The following is a 13,003-nucleotide window of genomic DNA, read 5'->3' as shown; positions in this document are numbered from 1 at the left end:
AGCACAGTGACCCAATTTCAGACTCTGCTTACAGAAATGCAGGTGAGATACCTATGTGTCATGTAAACCTCTTGGATATTAAGGATGATTCATATATGCTTATTATCATTTGTAATATTGGTATTATTGAACTAATACTGGATAAATGTGCATTATGTATGAGTATTAGCATATGCAAATAACAAGATTATTCCTGTATGAGCCATGGTTTTATTCACAGATTATATTAAACTTTATACTGAAATATAGCTGTTCATTAAGAGTATTAAAGTATACAATTATCCATCTGCTGAGCTGACATTTTTCAGCCTGACATTTAATATTGTCACAAACAGGCAAAGAGTCCTACTGAGCTTTGCTAAGGATTTCAAAGGAAGTGTCTCCAGGCAGAAACTTTTTAATTAAAGTTTGATTTAATGAAAATTATGAATCACAAACACAACTGCTTCCAGCAACATCAAATAACCAGACTGAAAATAAATCTGTAAAGATCTAATCTAAGAGTTTCGATCTTCACTAAGTTTGCCATAATATGTAAGCACAGGTTTCAGATTTCTACACTATCAGCTTTCTTCGATTTACTATACCATAGAATTTGTAAAAAAGCAGATTTCCTTTTTGAAAAGGGGCAGTCATTTCTGTGGTTTGTGTATTAGTATTTAACTTCTGAGTCCACGCTGATTTATTCATAGTGACGACACAAGGAATATTAGCTAACGCTGAGTTCTTACTGTAGCACAGTTTGCATTTCACATGCTTTCTCATAATGTTCCTAGCATCGCTATGAAATAAAATGATTATCCTGATTTTATAGATGAAGTTTTGTACTGGATAGAAAACAAACATAGCCAGTATCACACACACTTGAAACACAAGGATAAAAGTCAAAGACTGGGCCCTTCCTGCTGGCACGACGGGTTAGGACGCAGCACTGCAAGCTAGTCACTTCAATGTGAATTCGATCCCCTGCCCAGGAGGCGACCCACTTGGTGAGGCAGAGACCTCTCCGGATCCGCCCGTTGCTCCCCTCAGCAGTTCACTTTGTCGATCTGTCTGTTCTGTTCCCCACTCTGTCTCTGGTGAATCCTCTCATCGCCCCTGCACCTCTGGCCTGTACCCCAGTTCTGTATGCATAAATAAATAAATCTTTTAAAAAAGAAGTCCCAAACTATTCATTACTAACCACTAGCCAACTATGATGAAACAATATTCAAGTACTTATGTTTTACATAAGACCCAATGTTTTAAAAGTATAGCTGTATCTTTATCATTTTTTTTTCTACCATCCCTTCAGCTAGTTAGTATTTTTCCTTTTGTAAACTAGTTAATAACCTTCAACATTAACATTACAGGAGTTTTCTTCTAGTTTAACATTAAGAAAATCTTTCCAGTCATGTTATCCTAAAATGTCATTATATAGCTTCCTGCTTCAAATATTCTGTGGACATATGCTTCATTCATATTCAAACAAAATTATTTACTATACAGGTCAAAACATTAATCCTCAAGACAACATTTCAAAGAATTCCCTGTGATGATGCCAATATTTTAACCACTATCTATCAAACTCATCTGTACTTAAGCCATAAATATATTATGAATTTTTATGAAGTTATTTTCATGAAACCTTTACTGTCTTGGTTCTAATTAAGATATATTACATAGATCTTTTCTATATGTTTAGAGAAACATACCACTAAGAGATTAAGTTCTTCTGAAATGAAAAGAAAAAAAATGTGACGAATCATCTGCAAAGTTTAAAATCACTGACATAATTAAAGATTGGTGTATGAGGTTAAGAAGCTGAATAGAGTGATAGATAACTGGCAAGAAATAAAAGCAGTAATGGGTTGAAAGTATAAACTCCAGCCACTGACCTGGAGATCTACTTATCAATCCTGGTTTTCTTACTGTATCCTGGGAGGACGTGTTACTGCACATTGTCAAAAAAATTTCCCCCAGCTTTCTTACTAATGGTTGTTAAAGTACCATTGCTTTACACCCTGGCTAGTGTTTTGACAATATACGGTACCCCCCAGGGGTAACCACCTCAGCACTCCCACCACCAAAGCATCATGTGGCCTGTTGCCCTAGAAATACCATCCTCCAACAGAAACAGTGACTTGCCATGCAGACAATATACACTGATTATTTACAACTAGACAATTTTATTAAGCTTTTTAAGATTCCACATGAATTATTCTCCTAATATTAACTGCAACTTAAGTAAAGCTAGTTCAATTGGAATGTTCACTGGACTTAAGGAAATAAGTCAACTTATACCATTGCTGATTCTAACATGGCACAACCCTTGGGAATTCCAAAAGGAAGATTTTTGATCAAGTCAGCTCCCCCCCCAGGGTCATGATAACTCAGCATGAAGGGTGTAACTAGACATGGGACTGGCAAGCAAAGAACCAGCCACCATGGAGTGGCTGTAGTTGGACCAAACTTAACAGCAACAACAAATGCATGGAAACCCAGAAATTTGTGAAGCCCTGGGAAATAAGGTCAAATTAGCAAAAATGAAAAGGTTAAGCCAAAAGGAAACAAAATGACGTGTATATCTTTATCTGTGAATGAGGCATGCAATGATTCAAACAAAAAAAAATGTAAACATAACATAAATTAGTGAAACTTGAAAGAGGAGAAAGATATATTTAATACGCCAATGCCTTACAGAGTTTCAATAACAGTTCTATCGAAATCTATTTGAAGAATCATACGGCTAGCTACAGAGTTTTAATACAAAATGGTGTGTACCTGGATGGCTCCGAGTACAGTCTCAGGTTGTTATCTGTTTTCTTGCTGGACTATTTCATAAATTATCATTCTCTAAGTTTAAGGGGTAGATAAACTGAAACATGGTGATTTTTCTAAAGGAAAAATTGCCTTTAGAAATTTTTCTACAATCACCAAGGAGAACCACAACTGTTTTGTGTTCTAGTCTTCCTTAATTATTAATGTTGTTTAAATATATTTGCAAATCTGTTCTTCCTAGATCATAAGTGTCATTCTCTAAAATAGAAATTGACTTAAAACTCTATGAAATAAATTTTCATTAGAATTATAACTGTAAGATAACTCAGTTGTTACATGAATGTATTATCACAACAGTTTTTGGATGTCTTATGTGATAAAATTAAGGAGGTAGGAATGGTTAAGCACATTTCTGAAATAATAACCCAGAATACCTCATTTTAAACCTCCCTCATGTAAGACAATTATTTCAGTTTGTCACACTGAACTGCACTGTCAAGCTTAATATACATGCAACTCAAATGTACAGAGATCATCCTTGACATGATTATTACACAAAGGTTTAAGTTGTCAGGGAAGATGAGAAAAACCTATGATATGTTCCTTTGATTCATAATCATTCTTCCTTTCTAGGTTGTCCCATTATATATTTTATTTAACCTTACAAATGTAAATGTCATTTTTTCTGGGAGGAAGCTGGTGGCAAGGTCATTAGACTGTTGGATGGATTTAATGTGAGCCTCTAGGAAATATGCAAACCTCATGTGTTTAAGAATCTTCACCTTGAACAAATTGCTTGTTACATACAGATAACTCCAAGTAGAGTCTCAGGCTGTTAAATGTATATTAGCTGGGCTATTTCATAAATTATCATTCTCTAAGTTTAAGTGATAGATAAATTGAAATAAAGTGATTTTTTAATGGGGACTCAATTGGAGGATGTTTTATAAAAATTGAGAAGGAAATTATAGTGGTATTTGATTATTATTTACAGGGAAAAAATGTATCCAATTCGTGACCTTTTATAATCACAAAGGACAAAGGAAACTTGGCTGTAGACTGCTAAGAAGAGTAAGAAAATGCATCAGAAATTCTCAGTACAAATATTTTAATCCTGTAGCTACACCTGCATATGTTTACACCATAAACTGTATCATTCTTATTTTGCCCTACCCTGACACAGAAGAACTCAAAGGTATTTTTGATTCATCTATCACATCAAATTTGCTTTGGACATGCAATTTACTGCATGAAATTTGTAAACAATCAGAAAGCATTATTTATTAGGAAGTTGAGCATGAAGAAGTCACTATAGAGATCACAGCTAAGGCTGTTCTTAAATTGTCACCAATGTCTCTATAGTTAGCAGCCTCTTAGGTTAGGATGTCTGAACATCATGGCTTGGCATCACCAAAGAAAAGTCTTTAAGGATATTCCTGTAAGTTGATTAATGGCATTTAAATGCCTTTATATATTTATATACTTATGTTTTATATAAAATCACTATTTATATAAAATCACTACATCTTTAACTTCCTGGCCTAAATATTTTGATAGACAGTATGACCACATGTTACATATACAGCACACGTGTGAAAAGCTTAGAAACTCTTTGGAGAAGGCAACCTACTCATGAAGTCCTTCGGACATAGGAGAGATAGCAGGAAGAATGAAGGAAAGCCGAGTCTCAGCTCTGAGCTTGCCCAGATCACACCTCACAGCCATCACAGTACAAAAGTGATTTCAAAGTAATGCGTTATGCACTCCCCCAGTAATGAGTCTTTTACTCATGTTCATTTTTTCTATGGGCATCAAATATTTTCTGCTTGACCCTAAATTAACTGTTTGAGCAAATTACCTAGTGCATGACCTGTAACACCCACAGACCTCTGGACAGTATCACCAAAGATTTTTGTGTGAATTCACCCAAAGCTTTCAGTTGTATCAGAAAGTGAGGTTCTTCTTGAATAAGGAAAGTGTCCACATTGCCAAGACCAAAGGCCACAGGTAGGTAAGAGATATGATCTTGACACCAGCGAGGACCTACAAGACTGTGTGCTCACGGGAGAAAGATGTCTTTACACCTATCAGCTAGCTCTCGGTGCAGTGACCTTAATTCTTGTTAGCCAACTTCAGAGACTACTGTCATGAGAACTTGGTAAAATAAGACAAGCCCATCTGCTTTCTAGATCATAAACCTCACAAAGTTTTTAGTTGTTCTGGATTATTTGAGAAATATAAACTTGCCTCCCTTCTTTGATTCCTTATTTTCTCATCTGCAAGAGGAAGTATTTGTGCTAGAAAAATGCATCATCTCCAGCTTGAAGTTCTAGGTTAATAAGTGCACAATTGAAAAAAAAAAAAAAACACAAACTTTCAGATTATAAAAGTCTCTTCTGTTTGTGAGTCTCCAAGAATATAAAGGTGCATGATTAATTGCAACAGTAAAATATTTCCTAAATCCTATCAGTGTATTATATTCAGTCACTCAGAGCTATTTAAATATAAAGTTGTAAGTTAAGGTTTTTCAAACCTAACTCATAGAAACAGGAAAATAGGGGCTGTGAAGTTCTGGGAGTTCAGGGAACTGGGTAGATTTTCCTGAAGGGACAAACTTGTACTAGGAGATAAGTCAGTCCTGGAGATCCAATGCACAGGCCGTGTGGACTTCAAAGTTGACCTGAAGCTTCCCTGTTCTCATCAACTAAAGGAAACCACCACGTGACGTGAGCCGTGTTGGCTAATACTGCAGAGGCCATCAGGTGGCAACATGTAGATTAGCAAACCAACATGGCCTACCCCGTATGCCAATTACCTTAATGTGAACATAATGGGGTCAAGCAGCTTCACTATCTCCCAGTCCCCCAAATTTCCATCTGCCTCCCTTCAGTGAAAGGTATATTTGCTAAAGAAAGCAAGAGCATCTCCACAAATGTTATAAAAACCTTTGCATAACCACCTGAAGCAGTGCATGGAAGGCCAAGTTTGCTGTAGAGACATCTCAAGTGGCTTCTTAGAGAGATCGTGAAAAGAACATCTCAGGCTTAACAATCACAAGAATTGCTCCTGGTGGACACCCACAAAGCACAGCAGCTATCTTCACACAGAGACTGCCTTGGCCTCACTGGCTCCAATGCACTTGCATCTCCACCACCAGAGTTCAGTTAATGACACCAGTCCCCCCAAAACAGAGCACAGGGCAGGTATCACACTCTCGGTTGTGATCACCAAAGTATAACCGTCAATGCCAGCTTTCCATCTGCCAGCCCCTATGTAAGTGACATGTGCTTCCATATTGGGCTCAAGTACACTCTGCAGAGGTCACTGGAGAATCACCACATGCCCGAGCACACGCAATAAAGCATGCAGTCAGTCATGAAATCTCCTATTCTCCAGTGATAGTTCTAGGTAGCATTTTGGCTAAGCTGGGTTAATTAGGAGGGAAACATTCTAATAAACATGAAAGTGCACCAAACAAAAAGTAATGCTTGCAAATTCAAAATAAAATCAGATGTAAATAGCACCATTGAGAAGATAAACCTTGGGGATTTGGTCACTGTGGCCGGTCCAGAGACATGGTTATGCAGACATGGTTATGATTTATTAAAGGTGAACCGACCGAGGTAAATGAAAACGTTGTCATGTTACCATGAATCTCAAACTAAAGGAACTCCGAAGTTCTGTAACACTGTTAGCATGAAAGATAAAGTGTGGAAATTTGACCAAACTCAGAAAGGAGTAATACAATGAATATGGGTTTAAGAAAAAGCTCACTCCCACACACAGAAGTTAAACAATGAGGAAAAACAAGTTCGACCCTTGCAGGTATCTTAGAGAGAATCCTCAGGCTTTTCTCTTCCAATAGTAATCCTGACTCAGCAAAACATATCTGCGCAGCACATGCACACAAGGATGCAGGTGGTGTAGGAGCCAGAAAATGAACCACACCATGTTGCCAGGACTCAATGAGGGATCCCTCGGACCCACACCTACCTGAGTTCACACCTTCTAGCCTGTGGAGAGTTGTCCCTGCCAGAAGAGCATTCAACAGTCATTGGGGTTTGTTGACTAAAAAGAAAAACAAAAAATGTATGAATAAATACCAGCTTTACCATTTTTGATTTACCCCTGTGTTTCTAACTCTTGGCAAGGAAAGTTTAACATGTAGGTCAACACTTGCAAAGTTTCTGGAACAGTCAATTTCTTCATTGATAAAAAGCCTCTTCTACACTTTGGAGGGGCAGGACACTAGCCCTGGCTCCAATCGAGGCCTCTGTACCCAGGGGAAGGCAGGAGAACAAGGATAATGAAGTCTGGAGACAAGGGGGAGTGCATCGACTTGTCCCTTGGCATGTTACAGAAGGTTCATGCCAGTGTTGTTCCAACTTCCTAATTCCCATAGCCTGTGGTGCTCTCCTGTGGACAAGCCCCAGATTATCACATCTTTCTCCTATGAAGGTCATGTTTCTGCTCTCCTTACCTTCAAGGTGAGATCTCCACCATAGCGGGAATTGATGAGAAACTTATTTTTAGCTCTCCATATGGCTGACTTAAGACAGCTCTTGCCATTACAAGGCACATTAGTTTTTTGCCAGAATATTTTTATCATGAAAGCAGGCTTCAGGCCAATCACACTCCCTGATTTTATAGTGAAATATCTTTACCTTTTAAAGTATCTCTCTTCAGTTTCATTATTTTCCCATTGTCAGCTCCAGTGTTATTTTTATGCATTCAATTCAATCAAAAACATTTCCACATTGTTTTTTTTTTAATTTAAATCTTTTTTGTTTAGATTTATTTATTTATTCATACAGAACTGGGGTACAGGCCAGAGAGGCAGAGGGTGAGAGGATTCACCAGGGACAGAGTGGGGAGCAGAATAGGCAGATCGACAAGGTACACTGCTGAGGGGAGCAGCAGGCGGGTCAGGAGAGGTCTGCTGTGCCATGTGGTCACCTCCGGGGCGGGCGGGAATCGAACTCATGTGGAAGTGGCTTAAGCTTCTTAGTGCTGTGCTTTAACCCGCTGTGCCACCAGGGAGGGCCCCAATTTGTTTTCTTTTAACATCTATTTTGTATGGTTATTTTAAGTCTCTATAAAATGCACAAGCCAAAATAATTCTGGCTTAGTTTGAAATTTAAGATAAATATTGTGCTAATCTTGAGAAGGATGTCCAGAGACTGCACAGGAAATCTTTTTCCTGTTAATTCCTTTAAAACTTTTCTTGATGCAGCTTTTCTGAGCTTTATACTTGCATGTTTCCTGAGTGTGTGTCTTATACTCTGTTCAGCAGATTTTGGTAATTTTTTTAGTGACAATTTATAATGGATAACAAGATAAAACATTTATGCGGAATAATCTAAGCCTTTAAAGCTTCCATTTATTTATATAAATGTTGCTAAATCATGTATCATACATTTTATTTTATAAAGCATTCTTATTCACATTAGAACTAGAAAAATGAAAACAAGATACGGCTCAAAGTCATGATTTATCAACAGTCTACAAGGAAGCTAAAATTGCGGCATCTAACTCCGTTCAAAGCTGGTCATCTAAATCGTTCCGGGTACATCTCAGGCTGTTTTCAGCCTGAGAAAGAAATATCAAATCTATCTATAACCCTTTCTGAAACCTATTATCAAATGAGAAAAAATTTCCTAGCTGACTCCCTTATCTTATGGGGCTTTGACACTTGAATCAACTAATAATTGTAGCTGTTTCACATAAAAGGTCAGTTTTGACAAATGGCCCCTTCACATGGCAAAATACTCTCTCACTGTCAGGCTGAGGTTTGATGTAGCAAAAGCAGTTACACAATCAGAAGGAGCTTTGGCTGTCACAATCTCTGCAGGGCATGTGTAGTAAGTGGCAGGCATACATATAAACCTGAAATTGTTTTCTTAATGACAAATACACAAATTAGTGCAAAATATAGCCCAGAGTTATATAGGACGGTCACTGCATCTGTGAAGAGACAATACCGTCTAGGTGCAAGGCAAACAAGAGTAAATGAAAATCAACACGGGGTCCAAAGGAGACCAGGTATAAAAACTATTTCCTGGCAGATACTGGTAGTTGGAAACAGAAATAAGACCAGAACAGTGACCCTCATAAACGTTTGATTAAATAAGCATCAAAAACACATGCAAACATCTCCTCATTTGAGGTTGAAAAATGAACTTTGTACACACATATTTTCTTCTTTAGTCCATAATCATACTAATATTTCATTGCTAATATAAAATAATCATCCTCTAATGTCATTAGAATTAGGTGAATTACTTCTCGGAATTAAATGAGTAGTAGCATATCATTTTAGAAAAGAGTTGTTGAATCATATAGAAAAAAATCTAACTCGTCATACACTTGTCTGAGGCATGCGTATGTATTGTGACCAAGAATTAATCCACCAAATTAAGTGCTTATTCAAACGCCTACTATGTTAGCACTGCTGCATTCATTATACGAGTACTGAGGAGGCCAGGGCAGGGGGCACATGCAAATCTACTACACAGTATTGCAAAAAGGATTAAGAATAATTTTAGATGATTCAATTCAAAGGAGATGAAGAATGGAAACAAGAAAATGTAAGGTGGTCCCCAGAAAAAGGGAAGGTTCTCAGTTCCCTGCCCCACCTAGAGGAGGGTGGAGCTGAGCAGAGAGAAGAACCTGGGGAGGAGACTGAGGAGGAAGGAGGCCGGATGGGGGCCAGAAAGAGATCTGAAGAGGCACATGGAGCAGAGAGACAGGTGAAGAAACTGCACTTGCTGCTTGGTCCAGGACTGGTTGAAATAGATGTGGGTGAGAGACCCATGGGGAGGTTAACTATGGCAGTGTTGAGCTTGATTTTGATTTTATTTTCCTCTCAGGCTTGTCTGGCCATTTCTGACCCTTTTCTATGGGTCCCTGGCAGAATGTGCTTTAGACTCATGGTGGGCTTTCAGGCCTTGCTTTCAGCCGTCCCTTTTGGGTAGACTTTGACCCACGAGGGGATGGATACCTTTGGGTGTTTGATTTAGAGATGATATTTTTTGTCTTTTCTGTATTGCACACTGATTGTATTAAAGTTCCTTTCTATTAAAAGTTGTATTATGTTTTGCCTTGATATGACAGATGGCAGAACCTATTTAGAACAGGTAGGTTTGGGGGTCTTGGGGTGCCCCCTCAGTACCCTGTAACAAAAGAGTCCATCAAATGGAGGATACTCATTTTCATTTTTTCCATCTTATTTTACTGGCCAGGTGAGAATGCTCAATAGCATGGCAAAGAAGGGGAAAGCAAAATTATGCAGCGTGCAGAGAGCCAGATATTATTTCTGAATAATGGGGTAGAAGCGGTGGGGGAGGAAGAATACTTGGGAGGTGGCACAAGGAAAGGACAGAGGAGGAAGGATTGTGGAAAGTGAGGAGTAGAATGCCATCTTGAGATAGAACTGAAAATCCGAAGAATGGAGAAAAGTTGATATTTGTTGTTTATGTTGGTTTACCTTATTTGAGAGGGCAGTAAGAATATGAAAATGCTACTTGAGGGGTCTATGAGTCCAGCAAAAGTGCTAGGAAATTGCCTGATTTACTGTTACCTATTTTGCATTAGATGAGCCTTGGAATAGAGTAGGTAAATGTTCCAGAGAAAGAAAACATTTGACAATTCAAAACATTAGACCAGACATCCAGTGAGAATTTAGAATTCAAGATAAATAAAACATTATCACAGAAACAAGAGCTGTAGCCATTAAAATGGATGACCAGCAAGGAGGATCAATGATCACACATCAAAAAATATTGTAGTTGAGACTAGTAAATGAGAAATAGAAGAAAAGTTCCCAAGAAAAATATAGTATGGCATACAGTTACAGAATTCAGAAATGTTGAAGAGACTGGCCTAACTAAAAATATCAGGTATCAAGAAAAATAAAAATAATAATGTTGAAGGTAAAAATTGGGGAAGTACATTGTATCAAAATAGTTGTATGAAATTTAAGATTTAACTTTTTGGAAAATTCTTCATTGTAATGTAAACAAAAAAATAAATAGGAGCTCAAAAATACATTACCTGGTTTGAAGATGGCCAGGCAAAGAGGTACTTCATGTGGTCTATGCTTCCCTGGAACACACAGCTAGCACAAAAGAACACTACATGGAAATGTTGCCTATGAGCCAACACATCCTTGATCGCTACATTTTAAAGTATGTAGGATTTATTGTAACACTAATTCTAATTCAATGAATTCCACCAACAGATTGCAAGATGGGTCATTTTCACTGCTGGGTGTAAAAGGATTACTAAGAAAGAAGACAGGCAAAGCATATTACAAGACAGTCTGGGAACTTCTCTGAGTACTTGGAAAGTAACATTTATTAAAAATAGTGCTTTTTGTACATATGGCAACATAGGAAATCTTAGGGTCTCTCCTGAGAAAAACATGAAGATAAACAGCTGAAAAAATTGATCTGATGCTTTGCAATAAAAAAAAGTGTTGAAGTATTTGAATACCAAGCCGTTGCTGAAAAAAAGCATTTTTAAAAAGATTTATTTATTTGTACATACAGAACTGGGGTACAGGTCAGAGGTGCAGGGACGGCGAGAGGATTCACCAGAGACAGAGTGGGGAGCAGAAGAGGCTGACTGACGAAGTACACAGCTGAGAGGAGCAGTGGGTGGGTCAGGGTTGGTCTGCTGCGCCATGTGGGTCACCTCTGGGCAGGGGGATCGAACTCGCACTGAAGCCACTGTGGCTCGCTTGTAGTGTTGTGTCCTAACCCATTGGGTCAACAGGGAGGGTCCAGAAAAAGGACTTTGTTAAGTAAAAAAAAAAAAAAAAGCTAATGCAGTTAGCATGTTCATGGATTCGTTATTTAATGGATCTCAGGAATGAAAACAGGATCCTCGCAATAGCGTTCTAGGAGTCACTAATACACACCATCACCCACCCAAGTAGCTGTGTGTTCCTGGAGGGCTCAAGGTGGAGAGAAAGTCTGAAACGCCTTAGATCATCAAAGTGCCCAATAGTTTTCTGGGCCGAATAAGTTCTATTCCCCTAACTCTTCAAGTGACAATAAGAAAAATCTAAAGACAAATTTGCCCAAAGCTCTGAAAGTCATTGGTTACCATTAAGCAATTTCCTTACACACTTTGGCTGCTGAGATATATTTGTAATCCCAACTGATTGAACAGAGAATCTGGAAGAAAGCTTTCTCTCCACATGTGTCATGATCTAATTGCTTCAGCTCTGGATAAACTCTATCAGATAGATATACAATGCATTCCATAAGTGTTAAATTTCCAGCAGCCATATTAAGTAAAAAGAAGTAAGTGAAATTTAGTTAAATCTTCCAGCTATATATACCTTAATAGTTAATATTGTATATGCAATGTTATTTTGTACTCTCTTCCAAAATCAACTGTGCTTTATATTTGCAGCACATTTCAATTCTAACTAGACACATTTTGAAAGCTCTATAATACTATATGTCTAATGGCTACTATTTTGGATAGCACAGGAATTGATGCTATTCAGTAACACAGCTCCATTGTTTTCTTATTATTCATCAGAATCAGAGTAGAGTATAATCAGCAGATGAAAAACTGGAAGAGCTAATGAGTAAATCCTCTAAATAAAAGTTTAGCAGAGATATTTATTGAGGGACATGTTATGTACACAAAAACAAATTTTGTCAAAAGCCATAAGGCTAAAATTACATTTAGATGATTGCTTGTAACAATTACTTTTCATCAACAATAGCAATAAAATGCTGTGCTTACTTACCTTGTTAATTAACACAGGAATCAGAGGTTATTTTAGAACCAAATTTTGGACCTTGAATTAAATGGATTGTGTATCAATACTAATCTAATTCTCTATTAAGATACAATTATCAGGGCTCTCCCTGGTGGTGCAATGGGTTAAAGCACCGCATTATGAAGCTCTCCGAAGCCACTGGCAGGGAGCTGACCCACATGGTGCAGCAGACCTCTTCTGACGCATCAGCTGCACCCCTCAGCAGTGTACTTTGCCAATCTGCCTGTTCTGCTCCCCACTGTCTGTTCTGCTCTCACTGTCTGTCTCTGGTGAATCCTCTCACCACCTCTGCACCTCTGGCCTGTACTCTAGTTCTGTAAGCATGAATAATCTTTTTTTTTTTAAGATTTATTTATTCATTCATACAGAACTGGGGGGATACAGGCCAGAGATGCGGAGGGTGAGAGGATTCGCCAGAGACAGAGTGGGGAGCAGAACAGGCAG

The sequence above is a fragment of the Condylura cristata genome, unplaced genomic scaffold (assembly GCF_000260355.1).
Source record: "Condylura cristata isolate star-nosed mole 26May11 unplaced genomic scaffold, ConCri1.0 scaffold00014, whole genome shotgun sequence".
Classification (NCBI taxonomy): domain Eukaryota; kingdom Metazoa; phylum Chordata; class Mammalia; order Eulipotyphla; family Talpidae; genus Condylura; species Condylura cristata.
This window is presented reverse-complemented; position numbering follows the sequence as displayed.